General features: G+C 37.0%; 1 long non-coding RNA gene across 8 annotated transcripts in view; it reads right to left on the bottom strand.

Annotated features, from left to right (window-relative positions):
• Positions 1–19153, bottom strand: part of LOC141585622 (uncharacterized) — a 998130-nt gene that overhangs the window by 542461 nt on the left and 436516 nt on the right. For all 8 annotated transcript variants that reach the window (XR_012519199.1, XR_012519201.1, XR_012519202.1 and 5 more), the window contains 2 exons: positions 15290–15351; positions 9945–10007 (listed from right to left, as the gene is read on the bottom strand). This is a non-coding gene — a long non-coding RNA (uncharacterized LOC141585622). The remainder of the gene's footprint in view (positions 1–9944; positions 10008–15289; positions 15352–19153) is intronic.

Raw genomic sequence — 19153 nt, 5'->3', positions numbered from 1 at the left:
CATAAACTGAATTCCTTCCCAAGATTAGTATGGCCTATACTCAGGAATGAACAACGACAGCTTAAAGGGTAGAAGCAAGATGGAGTCGGTTAGGTCTGACCTCTTTCACTGTCATAATTTCGTTGGTTATAATTTTTGCAAAGGCAGTTTCACCACTTTTTGACTTCATTTATCACGGGTTACTGTGCCACTGATTATTTCTTACATTTGGGAGGGTTTATTAGACTATACTACAGATTTGCCCCTTATCTTTTGTTTTGTTTACATCAGTTTTATTATGCTTTTCAGAGGTATGCTTTTCTTTTTCTTCTTTTTTTTTTTTTTTTTTTTTTTTTGAGACAGTCTTACTCTATCGCCATGCGCCAGGCTGGAGTGCAGTGGCACAATCATGGCTCACTGCAACCTCCACCTCCCAGGTTCAAGCAATTCTCCTGCCTCAGCCTCCCAAGTAGCTGGGACTACAGGCACACACCACGATGCCCAGCTAATTTTTGTATTTTTAGTAGAGACGAGGTTTCACCATGTCGGCCAGGATGATCTTGACCTCGTGATCCGCCTGTCTCAGCCTCCCAAAGTGCTGGGATTACAGGTTTGAGCCACCGCGCCCGGCCTGCTCTTCTTTTTTTTTTTTTTTTTGAGACGGAGTTTCGCTCTTGCTGCCCAGGCTGGAGTGCAATGGCGCGATCTCGGCTCACCGCAACCTCCGCCTCCTGGGTTCAGGCAATTCTCCTGCCTCAGCCTCCTGAGTAGCTGGGATGCTCTTCTTTTTATCTATACTCCTCGAGGTTTGTTGAAGTCCTTGGCTCTCTAGATTGACTATCATTCACTGCCGGTGGAATATTTTTGTCAATTATTCCCTTAAACATATTTTTCTGCCCCTTATCTCTTTCCAGTCCTAGCAGGACTTCAATTACACGTTAGACTACTTGATACCGTCCCACAGAGTTTAGTTGCTCTGCTCTACTTTGTTGCATCTTTTATATTCCTTATTGTGTTTCTGTTTGAATACATACTATTGACCTGCCTTTCCACTTCAATTTTCCCACCCTTTAGACTGCTGTTATGTTGCTCCATCTGATAATTTTTTTTATTTTTCACCATTTTGTTTAAATTCTAGCATGTTTTTCATTCTTTTTTATGGTTTTCATCTCTCTGGAGAAATACTTCATATCTTAGTGGATGATGTTAATCTTTTCCAGCAGACCCCATCAAAGCTGTGTTAAAGTTCCTCTCTAATAATTACCATGTTAGTGCTATCTCCCTATCTATCTATCTATGCTGTTTCCTGTTTACTATTTACCATAAATCACATTTTGTTTTTTTACATGTATAAAAGGACATAGAGACTGAACTGAATAATATTCACCTCCAGAAAGTCCACACCCTTTCTTCTGTCAGCCTGCTAAATCGATCTTATCTGTACTTGAGCAGAATTTGGCTTTTCTTGCAGCATTAGGGTAATATTTTAAAAGTGGAATCAGAATTTTTTCTTTTAGCAAGGCATTGATGGTATTCCTTGATAGAATTCCAAACAATGGGAAATCTTCTGCGTGACAGCCAGACTGCCAGCTTTTGGAGCTTTGTGGAAGTCACTTTACTCTTCAAGCCTGCCCTCAGTTTTCTGCTCCACAGAAAATCTTTCTGAGCCATTCTGCTCTTCAGTCTTCAGACAAGTGGCTCAGATGGGTTTCTCTTAGCTTTGTTATCATGTGCCCAGCTTCTACAGTATGGCAGGCTGCACCCTGGCCTGTAGAGAGCAGGTCATAAACAGAGAGCCAGCATGCCTCAGCAGGGGTCTCTCTCAGTCTTTCTTCTTTGTCCTCAGCTTTTAGCATACTACCTGTGTACTTTACAAAGGCTCCTTGGAAGCTGTTGGCCAGTAAATGTAGACCTGCTATGACTAGGCTCCTCAGAATTCTAATCTGACGTGCCATGTGGCAATGGAAGTCTGTTAAATGCTCATCTGATTTACTCTTATGGACACCTATGTCACATTCTTCCTCTTCGTTTGCTCTTCTGGTTTTAAGAACAACTGTGAGCTTTTGCTTTCCTCATTACTTTCTAAAACTTAATTAATTTATGTTTCTTTATCTCTAAAGCTTCTGATGACTTCTTAAAATTTATGATTTTGGTAGCTTACCTAATTTGTCTTGGTTTGTATGAAAGGGATAGTGTTCTGCAATTCTGTTCATTACAACCAGATGTGGAAATCCTACCTCTTCTTTGACACACTGTGTACTCTTGACATGCAATTTCAATTTTCTTTTTACATAGTATTTGTTCCCTCTCAGTGTCTACTGCTTATTCCATTTCTCTTTTCCGATTTGTTGTTTTTGTGGTTGTTATTGTTGTTTTTGAGATGGAGTCTCACCCTGTCACCCAGGCTGGAGTGCAATGGCACAATCTAAGCTCACTACAGGCTGGAGTGCAATGGCAAGGTCTCGGCTCACTGCAGCCTCTGCCTCAAGCAATTCACCTGCCTCAGCCCCCCAAGTAGCTGAGATTACAGGCACACACCACCACTCTTAGCTAATCTTTTCTATCTTTAGTAGAGACAGAATTTCATCATGTTGGCCAGGCTGGCCTCAAACTTCTGACCTCCTGATCCACCCACCTCGGCCTCCCAAAGTGCTGGGATTACAGGCCTGAGCCACTGCACACAGCTCCTTTCTGATTTTTAAATGTTAGAATATTTAGAGGTTTGGTCCCTTTGTTGTTCTTGATTTTCTATTTGCACTCACTTCTTACATGATCCCATTCAGTCTCTGGGCCTTGATATTCCATCTGTATCCCCAAAAATCAAATGTAAAATTCCAGCCTATATTTTTTTCTGAAATACCAGACTTGTACGCCAGCTGTGTACCAAAACATCCACACTTGTGTATACACTAAATGTCTCAAATTCAATATCTTTAGTACCGCACTTCTCATCTTTACACCTCCCTGCCACATCTTACGCTCACAACCTTCTTCATTTCAGTAGATGATAATCGTTGAAATTGTCCAGGTCAGTCACCTTGGAGTCCCCCTTGACTTCTCTGTGTCTCTTATGCTTCATACTCAGTTCATCAGAAAATCTTGTTGGCTCTACTTTTAAACGTCTCTATCATCTGCATAATTCACCCTATCTCCCTGCTATTTCTCTTATCAAAGGTACCATTATCACATTCAAGAATTATTACAATAGTTGCCTAGCTGATTTTTCTTTTATCTTTCTGTAAGTTATTTTCAACATATTATCCAGTGTCCAGAGTGATACTTTAAAATGTGAGTCAAATATTGTTTTCTGCCCTAAACCACCAATAATCCTTTTTCACTCAGAGTAAATGCCAAAGTCCTTATAAGGGCCAACAAACATCTACATGATTTGGCCTCTGGTTCTCTAACTTGTCTCCTGTAACTTTTTTTCTCTCCTCCTTTCTCTGCTTCAAGCGCACTGACCTTTTTGCTTTTCACTGCTCCCATTTTATGCCTTTGTTGAAGCTATTGCTTTTACTAAAATGCTCTTACCCAGATATTTGCCTGATTAACTCTCTATTTGTCTTCATTTATTCAATATTCTTCTTTTCAGTGAGTTCTACTCTAACCAATCTATATAATACTGCCTCAGCATTCTCAACTTTTCTTTCCTGTTCTTTTAAAATTATTTTTCTATAATACTCATTTGTTGTAATTATTACATAATGGTATTAGTTGTATAGTTTTAAATTTTTCTATAGCCTTTTAGAAGAAGTTCATTTTTATGACATCAGGGATTCTTGTATGTTCTGCCTATGTAATACCACATTGCCAAAAACAGTGCCAGGTATCATCAGTATAAATAGCTATAAGATCTTGATTATCATTAAGAGACTGGGAAATCTGTTAATTCACACCTATCTCCTTCATAAGGAATTAAATTTGAGTGTAATTATTTTCTCTATTAAACAAGATAAAAACATTACTACATAATGAATACATTATATTTGATTTAAAAAACACACACACAATTTTCTAGTACCTATAGACTCATGTGGTAAATACAAATAACACACGTAGCTATTTTATGTTATGTCCAAAGTTGTTTAAATTGGATTATGGCTTCTCTAGTGAGAAAAAATATATATATTAGAGCACAAAAATTATTCTGGAAAAAGGATGAACTTCTCAGTCAAGACATTGTTAGATTGGAATACTGGTAGATTTCTTCCATCAAACATGTAGACTATTAGAGATAACTGTCTCCTATGTGTCCACAAGTCACACTTGTATGATATGCCTTATATGTTACTAATAGAATCTTAACCACAAAAAAATAACCATTAACCATATGGAAGTAAAGCTAAGGAATTGGAAAGAATATGAGCTTTTTGTCACATATATCAAAATCTATAGCCATCACTTACCATCTATATGACCTAGGGTAAGTTATTTAAACTCAGTCTAACTCAGTTTGCTTCTCTGTAAAATGGGGATGTTAATACCTACCTTACAAAAAGGTCATAATAAATGAATGATATATCTTCTGTTAGAGTTATAGTTATATAATAAATGGGAGTTCTCAACACAAGATAGAGGTTTGATAAGTAACAGCTATTGCCTTTGCCTTTACAGGTCAACTATAAATATACAGTACTGGCAAACATACATAATAGCATACATATCTGTTTACATGATGTTCAATGCTGTGTTAATAAGGTCAATACCAAAGCTATTTAAAATTTCCAAACAAGAAAGCAATGGTTTTAAACCTTTTCTTCTCTGAAAACATGGATTCAGAGTAGTAAAACGTTCCAAACCATTAAGGTATACCTTAGTAGAGAAATTAAGAAAGTCAGCTCAGAATGGATTGAGATTAGAAATAGGCTTTCGTAAGTGCAAGAGCAAGATTTTGACTATAGGCAAATTTATAGCATTAACTTTACAACAAAATGATATGCTCCAAATGAAAGCAAAATTTTCATAGAAGTAGGATTAAACCTTGAATCACCAGGCTTGATGGGGGGTGGGGGGGACACACTATCAACCAAGGTCAAGTTTCCAGTGTCCTTGGCATATAATGGTCCTAGAGCAGAGATAGCTACATCAAGTTATCATTAGTTAGTAGCATTACATATTAAGATTATCAACTAACTTCCTCTATCATCAGGCAGTTTCTGTCACTCCAACTCCACACTAATGAAAAGCCTCCTGGTTTTACCCTGGTATCCTCTCAGGGTATGCCACAGAGATTGTGAATGTGCTCACAACCAGTCATCTGGCCCATATGGCCATTATGTTTTTCCCTAAAAAGAGATAATCTGGTATTGTTGCTAATAAGTCAGTCTCTAAGAAGTCCAATTTGCATGAATCTATTGAGAAACTGGTCATCTAAAGATCCACAGTCAAAAAGCAATGTGGATAAAGGGCAAAAGAAGAAGCAGAATAGAAGCCTTCACCAATCACCCCCCACCTCTTGCAGGAACACCAAATTTACATCTAAACACACACACACACACACACACACACACACACACATACACACACATATTTGTAAGAACCAGAAATCAGGTGAGTAATTACACTACCTGGCTTTAACTTCATATCACTGAAAGAAGCACTGAAGAGGGTAGGAAAGACAGTGTTGAATCACCAATGCCAACCTTCTTCCATTCACCCAGTAAAGGTCACATGGCAGGAAGAATCTGTACACTTGGGGAAGGGAGAGTGCAGAGATTCTGGGACCCTGCATTGAATTTGGTGCTGTTACAGTGGAAAGCAAAAGTGAGCAGAACCCAGTGATGTCTACCCTTGGAGGGAGCATTTAGACCAGCCCTAGGCCATTTCGGTTGTTGGAACTTGAGTTCCAGCAAGCCACAAAACCATGGGCTAAACTGATCTGGGTTGTTAAATAAACTTGAAAGGCCATCTGGGCCACAAGGACTGCAATTCCTAGGCAAATTCTAGTGTTAGGCTAGGCTAGACATGGCAGGAATGTGATCTAGTGAGATACCAGCCAGGGCAGCTAAAAAAGTGCTTGTGCCACCCCTCCCCCAGCCCCAGGCAGCACAACTCTCACCAACAAGTGATTCATTCCTTCCTCTTGAGGAGAGGAGAGGGAAGAGTACAGAAAACTTTATCTTGCATTTTGGATGTCAGCTCAACCACAGGAGGGAAAGGCATGGGGCAGAGTTTTGAAGCCCCTATTCCAAACCCTATATCCCAGATGCCATTTCTAGACACATCCTGGGCCAGAAGAGAGCCCTCTTCCTTCAAAGGAAGGAACCTGTCCTAGCAAGATTCATCACCTGCTGACTAAAAAGCCCCTGGGCCCTGAAAAACCATCACTGATAACCAGGTAGCACACCGTGGGCCTTGGGTGAGACTCTGAAATGGGGTGACTTCAGGTAACACCCAGCATATTCCTATCTGCAGTGGCTAGGCTGAGAGAATATTTCTACTTGAGAAAAGCAGAGGGAAAAGTAAAGGGAACTTTGTCTTACATCTTAGGTACTATATTGGCCACAGAGGGGTAGAGCACCAAGAGGGCTCTTCGGATCCCTGCTTCCAGGCCTTGACACTTAGTTGGCATTTCTGGACCAGCCCTGGGCCAAAGGGGAGCCCACTGACCTGAAAGATGAGTCTCAGGTCTGCAGCATTCATTGCAAGCTGTCTGATTAGCGCTTGGTCCTTAAGTAAATACTGGCAGTAAACTGGCAATACCCACTGTGGGTCTTTGGTGGTAGCCAAGGAAAGAGGCTCTTATCCCTGTAGAAAAGTGAAGGAAGAGTGGGAAAGACTTGTCTTGCAGTGTCAGTGCCAGCGTAGCTGGAGTAGAATAGAGCACCAGGCAAATTTCTAAAGATTATTTACTCTAGTCCCTGTAGTAGTAAAAAACAGCATACTGGACCCCTAGGGAAACTCACCACCCTAAAGGGAAGAACACAAGCCTGGCTGATTTTAGCTACAGTTGAAATATTCTTCAAACATGAAGGAGAAATAAAGACTTATCCACACAAAAAAAGCTGAGGGAGTTCATCAACACCAGACCTATCATAAAAGAAATGCTAAAGGGAGTTCTTTAATCAGAAAGTAAAGAACATTAATGAGCAATAATAAACAATCTGGAGATTAAAAACTCACTGGTAATAGTAAATACACAGAAAAACGCAAAATATTGTAACACTGTAATTGTGGTGTGTAAACTACTGTTAAGTGGCAAGACTAAATGAAAAGCCAATCAAAAATAATAACTACAGCTTTACAAGATGCAGTACAAGATATAAATAGAAACAACAAAAAGTTCAAAAGTGAGGGAGAAAAGTTAAACTGTAGAGCTTGGATTAGTTTTCTTTTTTCTTGTTTATTTATGCAATCGGTGTTACACTGTCATTAGTTTAAAATAACAGGTTATAAGATAGTATTTGTAAGTCTTATGGTAACTTCAAATCAAAAACGTACAACAAATACACAAAAAGTAAAAACGAAGATCTTAAATCACTAATCATATTACCACAGATACTCACCTTCACTAAAAAGAAAAGAAAAAGAAAGAAAGAGAGAGAAAGGGAGGAAGGAGGGAAGAAGGGAAGGAGAGAAGGAGGGAAGGAGGGAAGGAAAAAAACACCAGAAAACAAAGAATAAAATGGCAAGAGGAAGTCCTTACTTTTCAATAATAACATTGATTTTAATGGATTAAACACTCCAATCTAAAGACCCAGAGTGACTGAATGGATTAAAACACAAGATGCATTAATCAGTTGCCTCCAAGAAACATACTTCACCTATAAATATAGACTAAAAATAAAGGGAAGAAAAAAAGGCATTTCATTCCAGTGGAAGTGAAAAAAGACAGAAGTAGCTATACTTAGACAAAATATATGACAAGGCAAAATCTATAAGAAGAGACAAAGGATTATAACCATATAATAATAAAGAGGCCAATTCAACAAGAGGATATAACAATTATATATACATCAAATACTGGAGCATCCATAAATATAAAGCAAATATCACTAGAGCTAAAGAGAGAGATTGACCCCAATACAATAATAGCTGGAGACTTCAACATCCCACTTTCAGCATTGGACAGATATTTCAGACAGGAAATCAGCAAAGAAACATCGTACTTAACCTACACTACAGAACAAATAAAAATCTAACAGATATTTACAGAACATTTCATCCAATGGCTACAAAATACACATTCTTCTCCTCAGCAAATGGATTATTCTTGAGGGTAGACCATATGTTAAGTTACAAAGCAAGTCTTAAGACATTCAAAAAAATTAAATAATATCAAGCATCTTCTGTGACCACAATGGAATAAAATTAGAAATCAACAAGATGAATGTTTAAAACTATACAAACACATGAAACCTAAACAATATACTCCTAAATGGCCAGTGAGTCAATAAAGAAATTGAGAAGAAAACTGAAAAATGTACTGAAACAAATTATAATGAAAACATAGCATACCACATGGGATACAGGGTAAGCAGTACTAAGAGGAACACAGGGTAAGCAGTACTAAGAGAGAAAGTTATAGCTATAAGCACCCATATCAAACAACAACAACAAAATGACAAAACTCCAAATCTACCAAAAAAATACAAAAATTAGCTAGATGTGGTGGCATGTGCCTGTAGTCCCAGCTGCTTAGGAGGCTGAGCTGGGATAATTGCTGGAGCCCAGGAGGTTTGGACTGCAGTGAGCTGAGATCATACCGCAGCCCTCCAACCGGGGTGACAGTGAGAATATGCCTCTAAAAAATAAAATGAATAAAATAAAATATGAAAGAAGAAAAAGGAGCAGGAGGAGGAAGAGGAGACAATGACTTCAAATAAATATCTATTATTAATGCATAAATAAATAATAATGCATCTTAAAGAGGTAGAAGATCAAAAGCAAACTGAACCCAAAATTATTAGAAGAAAATAAAGATCAGAGTAGAAGTAAATGAATACATGAATTGGAAATAAAAAATTCAAAAATAAATTTTTTATAAGTTTTTTTTAAGATAAAATTGACAAACCTTTAGCAAAACTAGTGACAAAAAAAAGAAAGATGACTCATATAGATAAAATCAGAGATAAAAAGGAGACATTACGACTGATACAGCAGGAATTCAAATAATCATTAGTAGTAACTATGAGCAACTATATGACAATATATTAGAAAATCTAGGAGAAATGGATAAATTCCTAGATACTAAAAACCTCTCAACATTTACAATGAAGAATTCCAAAACCTGAACACACCAATAACAAATAACAAGATCAAAGCCATAACAAAAAGTCTCCCAGAAAAAAAAAAAAAAAAAAAAAAAAAAAAGCCTGGGAACCAATGGCTTCACTCTGAATTCTACCAAACATTTAAAGAATAACTAATACCAATCCTACTCAAATTATTCTGAAAAATAGAGGAGGGGGGAATACTTCTAAACTCACTCTATGAGGCCAGTATTACCCTAATATCAAAACCAGACAAAGACATACCAAAGAAAGAAAACCACAGACCAATATCTCTGATAAATATTTACACAAAAATCCTCAACAAAATACTAGCAAACCAAATTCAACCACATATTAGAAAGATAATTTATTTTGACCAAGTGGAATGTATCCTAGAGATGCAAAGATGTTTTAACATACACACATCAGTCAATGTAATACACATCATATCAACAGAAGGGAGGACAATAACCATAAGATCATTTCAACTGATACTAAAAAAGCATTTGATAAAATTCAACATCCCATCATGATAAAAACCCTTAAACAACTGAGTATAGAAGGAACATGGCTCGACATAATAAAAGTCATATAAACCAGATCCACAATTAGTGTCATACTGAATAGGGAAAAGCTCAAGGTCTTTAAGATTCAGAATACAATAAGGATGCCCACTGTCACCAGTGTTACTCAACATAGTACTGGAAGTCCTAGCTAGAGCAATCAGGCAAGAGAGAAAAATAAAATACTTACAAATTAAGGCAGAAGTCAATTTATCCTTGTTTGTAGATGGTATGATCCTTTATTTGGAAAAACCTAAACTCCAACAAAAGAATATTAGAACTGATAAGTTGAAGGATACAAAATCAACATATAAAAACAAGTAGCATATCTATATGCCAACAGTGGGCAATCTGAAAAAGAATCCCATTTTGCAATAGCTATAAATAAAATTAAATATCTAGGAAATAACCAAAGTAAAAGATCTCTACAATGAAAACTATAAAACACTGATGCAAGACATTGAAGAGGACACAAAAAATGGAAAGATGTTCCATGAACATGGGTTGATAGAATAAATAGTGTTAAAATGCCCATACTACCCACAGCAGTCTATAGATTCAATACAATCCATATTAAAATACCAATGACACTCTTCACAAAAATAGGAAAAGTAATCCTGCAATTTATATGAAAGCATGAAGGATAGCCAAAGCTATCTCGAGCAAAAACAACAAAACTAAAGGAATCACATTACTTGACTTCAAATTATGCTACAGAGCTACTGTAACCAAACAGCACGGCACTGGCATAAAAACAGACACTTAGACCCATAAATGGAATACAGAACCCAGAAGCAAATCCATACATCTACAGTGAACTCATTTTTGACAAAGGTGCCAAAAAAAAATACATTGGGAAAAAGACAGACTCTTTAATAAATAATGCTGGAAAAACTGGATATAAATATGCTGAAGAATTAAACTACAAGCCTATCTCTTGCCTTAAACAAAAATCAAATCAAAATGGATTAAAGCCTTATATCTAAGTCCTCAAACTATAAAACTACTTCAAAACAACAACAACAACAACAACAACAACAACAACAACTTTGGAGAAACTCTCCAGGATGCTGGACTTCTTAAAGATTTCTTTAACAATACTGCGCAAGTACAGTCAACCAAAGCAAAATGAATAAATGCAGTTACATCAAGTTAAAAAGCTTCTGCACAGCAAAGAATACAACTGACAAAGTGAAGAGATAACCTACAAAATGAGAAAACAATATTTGCAAACTACCTATCAGACAAAGGATTAATAACCAGACTACACAAAGAGCTCAAACAACTCTATAGGAAAGAAATCTAATAATCTGATTAAAAAAAAAAAAAAGACAAATAGTTGAATAGACATTTCTCGAAGGAAGGCACACCAATTCCAAACGAGCATATGAAAAGGAGATCAACGGATCTCTAACAAGCGGGAAGAGGCCCAGCAGCTGCTACCATCTTGGTTCCGCGCCTGACCCCTCCCAGGACTCGTGATGCCAAGGCCACTGAGTCGGGGTTGAGCCCCAGCTGAGCCCAGGGCTCGCACTCTTCTAGTCTCCAAGGCCCGCCCCATCTAAAGATATTTTCCAAATATGGCAAAGTTGTAAAGAAAGTGGACACTTAAGTTATGCCTGTCAGAAAAATATGCTTGGAGAACGTGAGCCTCCAAAGAAGAAAGAAAAAAAGAAAAAAAAGAAAGCTCCTGAACCAGAAGAAGAAATTGAGGAATTAGAAGAAGAAAGTGAAGATGAAGGGGAGGATCCTGTTCTTGACAGCCTCAGTCAGGCCATAGCATTCCAGCAAGCCAAAACAGAAGAATAAGAAGAAGAACAAAAAAAATGGAAACCCAGTTCAGGAGGACCCTCAACATCAGATGATTCAAGTTGCCCAAGGGAAAAGAAAATCACATATTTCAGTGATGAGGAAGAACTTAGTGATTAAAATCTTACGCTAGCACAGTAATAAAAATCAACATTTGTTAGTAACAATCTTGAAGAGCTAATCTTAATAAAAATAAGTAAAGTTAATACTATCATGTTAATACTATGGCCATCTTAAGAAAAAATATATTTTAAAATTTTATTTGAAAAGTTCATTATAAGGGCTTTATTCATATCTGATTTGTTTACATGAGGACTTCTGAAATTTAATCCTTAAAAACTTCCTAAAAATCAAAAAGTTGAATGATTTATTGTTACTTATGTTAATAAACTTTTCAAGAAAATTTTGTCTTAAAAAAGGAGCTCAACATTACTGATCATCAGAAATATGCAAATCAAAAGTAAAATGAGATATCATCTTACCCCAGTTAAAATGGCTTATATCCAAAAGAAACGTAATAACAAATGCTTGCAAGAATGTAGAGAAAAGTAAACTCCTGTACACTGTTGGTAGTAATGTAAATTAGTATAACCATTATGGAGAACAGTTTGGAGGTTCCTGAAAAAAATAACTAAAAATAGAGCTACCATATGATCCAGCAATCCCACTGCTAAGTATATATTCACAAGAAAGGAAATCAGTATATGGAACAGATACCTGTATTTCCACATTTACTGCAACACTATTCATAATACCCAAGATTTGAAAGCACCTGTCCATCAACAGGTGAATGCATAAGAAAATGTGATACATATGCACAATGGAGTTCTATTCAGCCATAAAAATCAATGAGATTCTGTCATTTTCAATAACATGGATGGAACTGGAGATTATTATATTAAGTGAAATAAGCCAGATACAGAAAGACAAAGTCTGCCTATTCTCACTTATTTAGGGGAACAAAACTAAACAATTGATCTCGTGGTGATACAGTAGAAGGATGATTATCAGAGGCTGGGAAGAGAAGGGGTGGGGAGATGTGGGGATAGTTAAAGGGTACAAAAATAGCCAGAAAAATGAATAAGAGCTAGTGTTTGATAGCACAACAAGGTGACTACTGTCAATAATAATTTAATTGTACATTTTAAAATAACCAAAAGAGTATAATTGTGTTGTTTGTAACACAAAAAATATATGCTTAAGGTGACGGACACCCCATTTATCCTGATGTGATTATCATGTATTGGATGGCCATATCAAAATATCTCATGTACTCCATAAATACATACACCTCCTATGTACCCTAAAAAATTAAAACTTAAAAAAAAAAAGAACAAAAGCCAATGTGAAGAAAACCCTGTCTCAGCAATCTCACAAATAAATGCATTCCTGTGTGACCTCTCTGAGTGCAAATGCCATAACTATCAAATGGAGACAATAGGAAATACGCCCCTCTGGTATGGTTTGAAGATTAAATAATATGACTTCTGTTGCATAAATATTATTAGTGCTGTTATTGTAAGTATTATGATTAGAGAACTTGTTAAGGGAATGAAGAAGTATTTCTTGACCAGTACTTCTCAAAGTTTAATGCACATATGTAAAATGCCTATTATTGAAATATGCATTCTGATTCAGTAGTGTTTGGATGAAATTTGAGATTCTGCATGCCTAACCTGTTCCCAGGTGGTGTCACTGCTACTAGCCCATGGACCACATTTTGAAAAGCAGGGTTCTAGATTACATACCTACTATACTCAATCCATTGAGCTTAATGACTTCTACAGCAGAAATATCTAACATCTCGAATCCCCTTCACTGTTCAGATAAGCAACAAGAGTATGGCATTAAGGTTGGCAACTTTGAACAAGCACCACTGGGCGATTAGAGCAGCTGGTCATATTTACACTGATGTAATTGTCCTTTCAAGTTTCCCATTCTCCAATAGGTAGCAAGAAATAATTTTCCTGTGGCTCTCTCCCACCAAAGAAACTGCACCCTAAATTTACCTAAAGCATGGCAGAAAGTATCAATAACGCTTTTTGACCTCAATGGATTAAAATTCTTTAGAAAATAGAGTATTTTAGAAGAAATTGTAATGCAAAAAAAAAAAAAAACAACAGATAAAAACAGCATGCCAAGGTTCAGATTAAGCTCCCCTGTAAAGCTGTGAGCCACATAAGGCAGGAAGCCTTAGTAATTCTACAGAATTTGCAAAGGACTAAACTCTATAAAGAATTGGAGTTGTAGTATTGATAATACCAAACAATAAAACATTATCCTTTTCAGGTTATTTTTTTCACAGATAAATTCTACTCAGCCAGTGCCACCAAAACGTATTTTAATCAGAACCGTATTTGTATGTAAATGAGAGATAGAATATAAGTGAGCCCCTTTTCTTTCTTTGCTCAGTTCATCATTTCTTTAAGGGATAGAAACACCATAAAAGAACAGCCATTTCCATTAATTTTTTTTTCTCCTTGAAAGTAAATTTAGGAATGAGTCAGTGAACAGTTTTCTACCTTACCATTTTTTGCTCCTAATTCTCCACCCAGCCTATTTCTAATAATAACAAGAGAATTCTGCTCTACATATATTAACACAAGCACATTTCTATAGTGAATGAAATGACATTATGTTGCAAATATTCAACTTCTACCTCCTATTAGAAGTCAGAAGAGTCAAATTCTAATTTCAGTTTCTCAGCAGTCATTCCCAACTCACTATGTCAGCATATAACAATCAGTAGGTATCTACTGGCACAAGTAGCTCTCACCAATTAATAAAGTGGACTCATACTGAAAAAAAAGAAAAATCTGACGGCAAAACTTTGCTGAGAAGTTACACAGAGTCACCCGGGAACAAATTTCACCTTAGAGAGTAGTAAGCCCACCTACTATTAAATGGAAAATGTTACACTTTTACAAACATATCTCAATAAGCAAAGAGATAAAATACTGCAAATGCCAGCAAAACTCTAAATGCTTTTCTTAGAATTTTCACTTGAATTTTTTTTTCATGAAGAAGGTGAGTGAAATGGGCAACTAGGGTCACTGGTAGAAGAATACTGTTATAAGTGAATAAATGAAACAGCTTAAAGCAGAAGATATTCTCTTTTTTTGAAAACTTTACCTTAACCCACTTTCCCCTTTTTGCATAGATTAAATGTACTGAATTGTTCATTTCACTCAGCTATTTGCAGTGATAGATCAAATGATTGCAAGAAATATTTTTTCAGTCTCCCAGAAAGGCATGGTCATCCATCCATTTCTGCCATCAGAGCCCAGAACATTCTTTTCTACCATGAGCTACTCTTTTCTTAGAGAGGGTTGCAAAAATACTGAAGGGATACTTTATATATACATAAAAACAGAAACAAAAATCCTTACTCAACTTCTTAAAGTGAACTTACATAAGAGAGATTTCTCATTAATCTGCTAATATATCAACTGTTTTTAAGTAGTAGGACGAGTTATCTATCATGGAGTATATTTTAAATTCATTGAGAAATAATGCCTACTGCCAAATGATAATAAGTAAGAGGTAAACCGAATGAGGTAAATTAGTTAATCAGGACTAGCACTATTTTAGTTTTTAGCCAATATACTAAAATATGCCAGTGAGACATATTGGCAAGTATATTAATAACACTTATTACATTGGATTTACGTACAGAGAAATTCAGACCTAGTGACTTAATAATGTTGATAGCATCATCCATCTTACCTGAAGAAAACAGCTAATCTGCTTTAGCTCCGAGTTCATTAAAGACTGGCATTTTTCTCCCCCTGTGGAAGAAACAAGGTCTGAGGTAAGGCACCTTTAGCAACATATTTGCATACTATTTCCACCAACAGATAACATGACATCACACAAAAAAGTACAGACTACAGAAACCATATATATTTTATAAAATACAACAAAATAGGGATGATTTAAAGGTTATTGACACATCAGGAGAGTGAAGAAAAGATAAAATTGAAAGAGGGAAGATACGCTCATAGAGGAGCATGAAAAAGAGATGAAGTTCAATGAGGTTTTACTAATACGTTTCATACATTAGGGAGGCCATTGTCAGGTGATGAACCACCATCTGGGAAGGCTGCAGAAATGAATGAAAATCTAAACAAAGAGCACTAAGAGCTAACAAGAAGCTCATTTCAAGGAATGACATTTTACTTAGATGACCTAAAAAGCATCTTCAAGATCTAACTGTAACAGGACAAGGGATGATGCTCCCAATACCTAGGAAGAAACAAGGTCTTTGGCCACTTATCAAGATGAAGCACCCATGTAGGGACTTTTAGTAGTCATGAATTTGTTTTCAAGGCAGTTTTTCTAAGGAAACCATTCCTGCTATAGACAACACATAAACTACAAGCGCTACTGGCCTATATCATGATTGGGTAAAATTCCTAAGTAGCATAGTATCTGAATTACACAAATAGCTTCCATAGAACACTCAGAGAATAAAGAAAAAAACTGTTTTAAAATAGTGACCATTATACCAAAAGGTATATTGGTCAGCCTTCACCTAAACAAAAATGATAAGGAAAATATTAATCAACTGCAGTCTAACACTTAGAGCAAAGGCCTAGGTTTGACGATATTTATACCTGTGCAACCCTAGAGAATGTAACCCCTTGAGCCTAACCTGTGACAATAACATCTTATTGAACACCCAGCTCTGTGCACATCACTGTTCTAAGTGCTTTACATGTATAATTGTATTTTATTTTCAAAACAGTTTCAAAAATAGTACAATACAAAATTTTAGAGGTGATAAAACTGATTGACTAAGAGAGTTTAATTAACCTTCTCAATGTCACATGGCTAATCAGAGGGGAAACGGGAATTTGAATTTAGGAATTCTGGCATCATGGCCCAACTCTGAACTACTCATCACAGCAGCTACTTATAAAAATCTACAAAATGGTGTAACTGGATTATCTTCCTCATAAGTCTGATCCAACATGCAAATAGAGTGACATTTGGCAAAGCAGGGGTCTCCAATTCCCTGGCCACAGACCATTAGCAGTGGCCTGTTAGAAACTGGGTGGCACAGCAGGAGGTAAGCAGTGGGCCAGCAAGAATTACTGCCTGAGCTCCAACTCCTGATCAGCAGCATCATTAGATTCTCATAGGAGCATGAACCATATTGTGAACTGCACATGCAAAGGATCTAGGTTGCGCTCTTTATGAGAATATAACTAATGTCTGATAATCTGAGGTGGAACAGTTTCATCCCAAAGCCATCCCCTCCCCTGATCAATTTGTGCAGAAATTTTCTTTAACGAAACTGGTCTCTGGTACCAAAATGATAGGGGACCACTGTGCTAAAGTACTGCATAAACTATAAAACATAATTTAAGTTTCATCATTACTAATGTTGTTATTTGTATAATTTGGGAGTGCTGACACCAGCTCGATCATGGAGACCCCAACCCAGGCAGTGCAAAGGAATTAGGAAACAGAAACAAAGGTAGATGCAAAAGTGAAAATCAGAGTCGGACATCAGGGGACTCACAGCATTTCAGAGCTTAGAGCCCTGAGCAGACTCTGACCCATGTATCTATTCTTTGCTAACAAGTGATTATTTTTAATAAGCAGGTGCTCAGTGTTTCATAGAATAAAGATAGACTAAACAGGCAGATAGTGCCTGTTCACTCCTAAAATAAAAATAAGCTAGAAAGCATTCTTTGTGAGTCAGCAATGGGGACAAGGTCATGTATCCCGTGTTTTGAGAACTGGTTTAACTAGTCCATGACCGGTACATATTGCTTACCATTCTATAACACCCTAATCAGTTTTGTGCCTGGGAAACAGCTAGGTGTTGCTTGCCACTGTTTCTCAGTAAACAATATATAACCCATCACACACATGTCAAGACCTTTTCCCGGCATAGGAGTTCTTGAGTAAACACTTACAAGGGAAAAGACCTTCATTTACATTCAAGAACTACTGTCCACATGTATGCTTCTCCTGTATCCTTCTTACAGCTCATATAAATAAATGGTGGAGACCTCTATGGCAAGACCAGTTTAGATTTTAATACTGGTAATAATACCTACAACACATTGGGCATCTATTTTGCAGGTGGACGCTTATACATTTTATCTCATTTAATTTTGTCAATGGCCATACTCTGTAATATGGCCATCCCCATTTTAGAGACGAGGATACTGGCTCTCAAACTGTTTAGTTCACTTAGCATCCAGAGCTAAGTAACTGAGGGAGTTGAGATTCAAACCCAGAATACTCTAATTCCAAAATATGTGCTTTTTCCATCATGCTAAGCTGTCCCTCAAAATATGGGAAATCGGAGTTGTTTCAATTGTTATTATTTTTTTGAGGGTGTGGGATGTATTCTCTCTCTGTAACCCAGGTTGGAGTGTAGTGATGTGATCTGAGCTCACTGCAACCTCTGCCTCCCGGATTCAAGCAATCCTCCCACCCCTGCCTCCCAAGTAGCTAGGACTACAGGTATGTGCCACCACGCCTGGCTAATTTTTTGTATTTTTAGTAGAGATGGGGTTTCACCATGTTGGCCAGGTGAACTGTTGACCTTAAGTGATTCACCTGCCTTGGCCTCCCAAGGTGTTGGGATTACTGACATAAGCCATTGTGTCTGGCCTGTTTCAATTATTTAATTCTGCATTTTAAAAAATTTGGGACATGTATAAAACAATTATTTTATTATGTTCACAGATTCCATGAGTCAGAAATTTGAGTAGGACTCAGTGGGGATGGCTTACCTGTTTTCCACAATGTCTGGAACTTTAGCTGGGGAGACTCAAAGGGCTAGAAGTTATTCAGTATAGTTGGAGGTTGGGATAGCATGGAGGCTTTTTACATATATCCCTTGTATTTGATGACGTGAAGACTGGGCTCAGCTGGGCTATTTGCCAGAACACGTACAGATGAACTCTTCATGTGACTTGGGGTTATCACAGCACAGCAGTTGGATTCCAAGAGGAATCATCTGTCTTGCCTTTTAGGACCTAGCCTTGGATGCTGTCTTGGCTTTTAGGACTGAGCCTTGGAAGTCACTCAGTATTATTTCCACTCTACTCCACTGATTAAAGCAATAACAAACCTGTTTAGATTCAAGGGGAGGAGACATACATCCTCCTTTTGACTGGTAATTGACAAGATCACGTTTCAGAAGAGCATGGGGAAGAGAATATTACTGTGGCTGTCTTTGGAAAACTCAACCTGACATAAATGTCTTCCCTTCAAGACTTGTAACATCAAGTCTCCTTTGGCAAGAAGCTGTTTCTCTTACTCTTCTCTCACTTACAAAATCTGCATACAAAGATTTTACACACTTCTCTTCCTAAACTGAATACTATCTATTCTTAAAATCCCAGCTGAAGCCTCACCTATTCTAACCGCTTCTTGGGAAATTCTTACCAACACTGACTTATCCCTGTCTACCCTTGAAATCTCCATTGTCCTTATTTTGCAGTTTGGCATGTAATTGTGCTCAGCTAGTTACTGTATTATATTCTTCATTCTGTTGCCATTAAACATTATTTAGTATAAAAAGCCTTCCCTCTTCAACTAGATTCAAAACAGTTCAAAAAATTG

This window comes from Saimiri boliviensis, chromosome 9 (assembly GCF_048565385.1).
Source record: "Saimiri boliviensis isolate mSaiBol1 chromosome 9, mSaiBol1.pri, whole genome shotgun sequence".
NCBI lineage: Eukaryota > Metazoa > Chordata > Mammalia > Primates > Cebidae > Saimiri > Saimiri boliviensis.
This window is presented reverse-complemented; position numbering and strand designations above follow the sequence as displayed.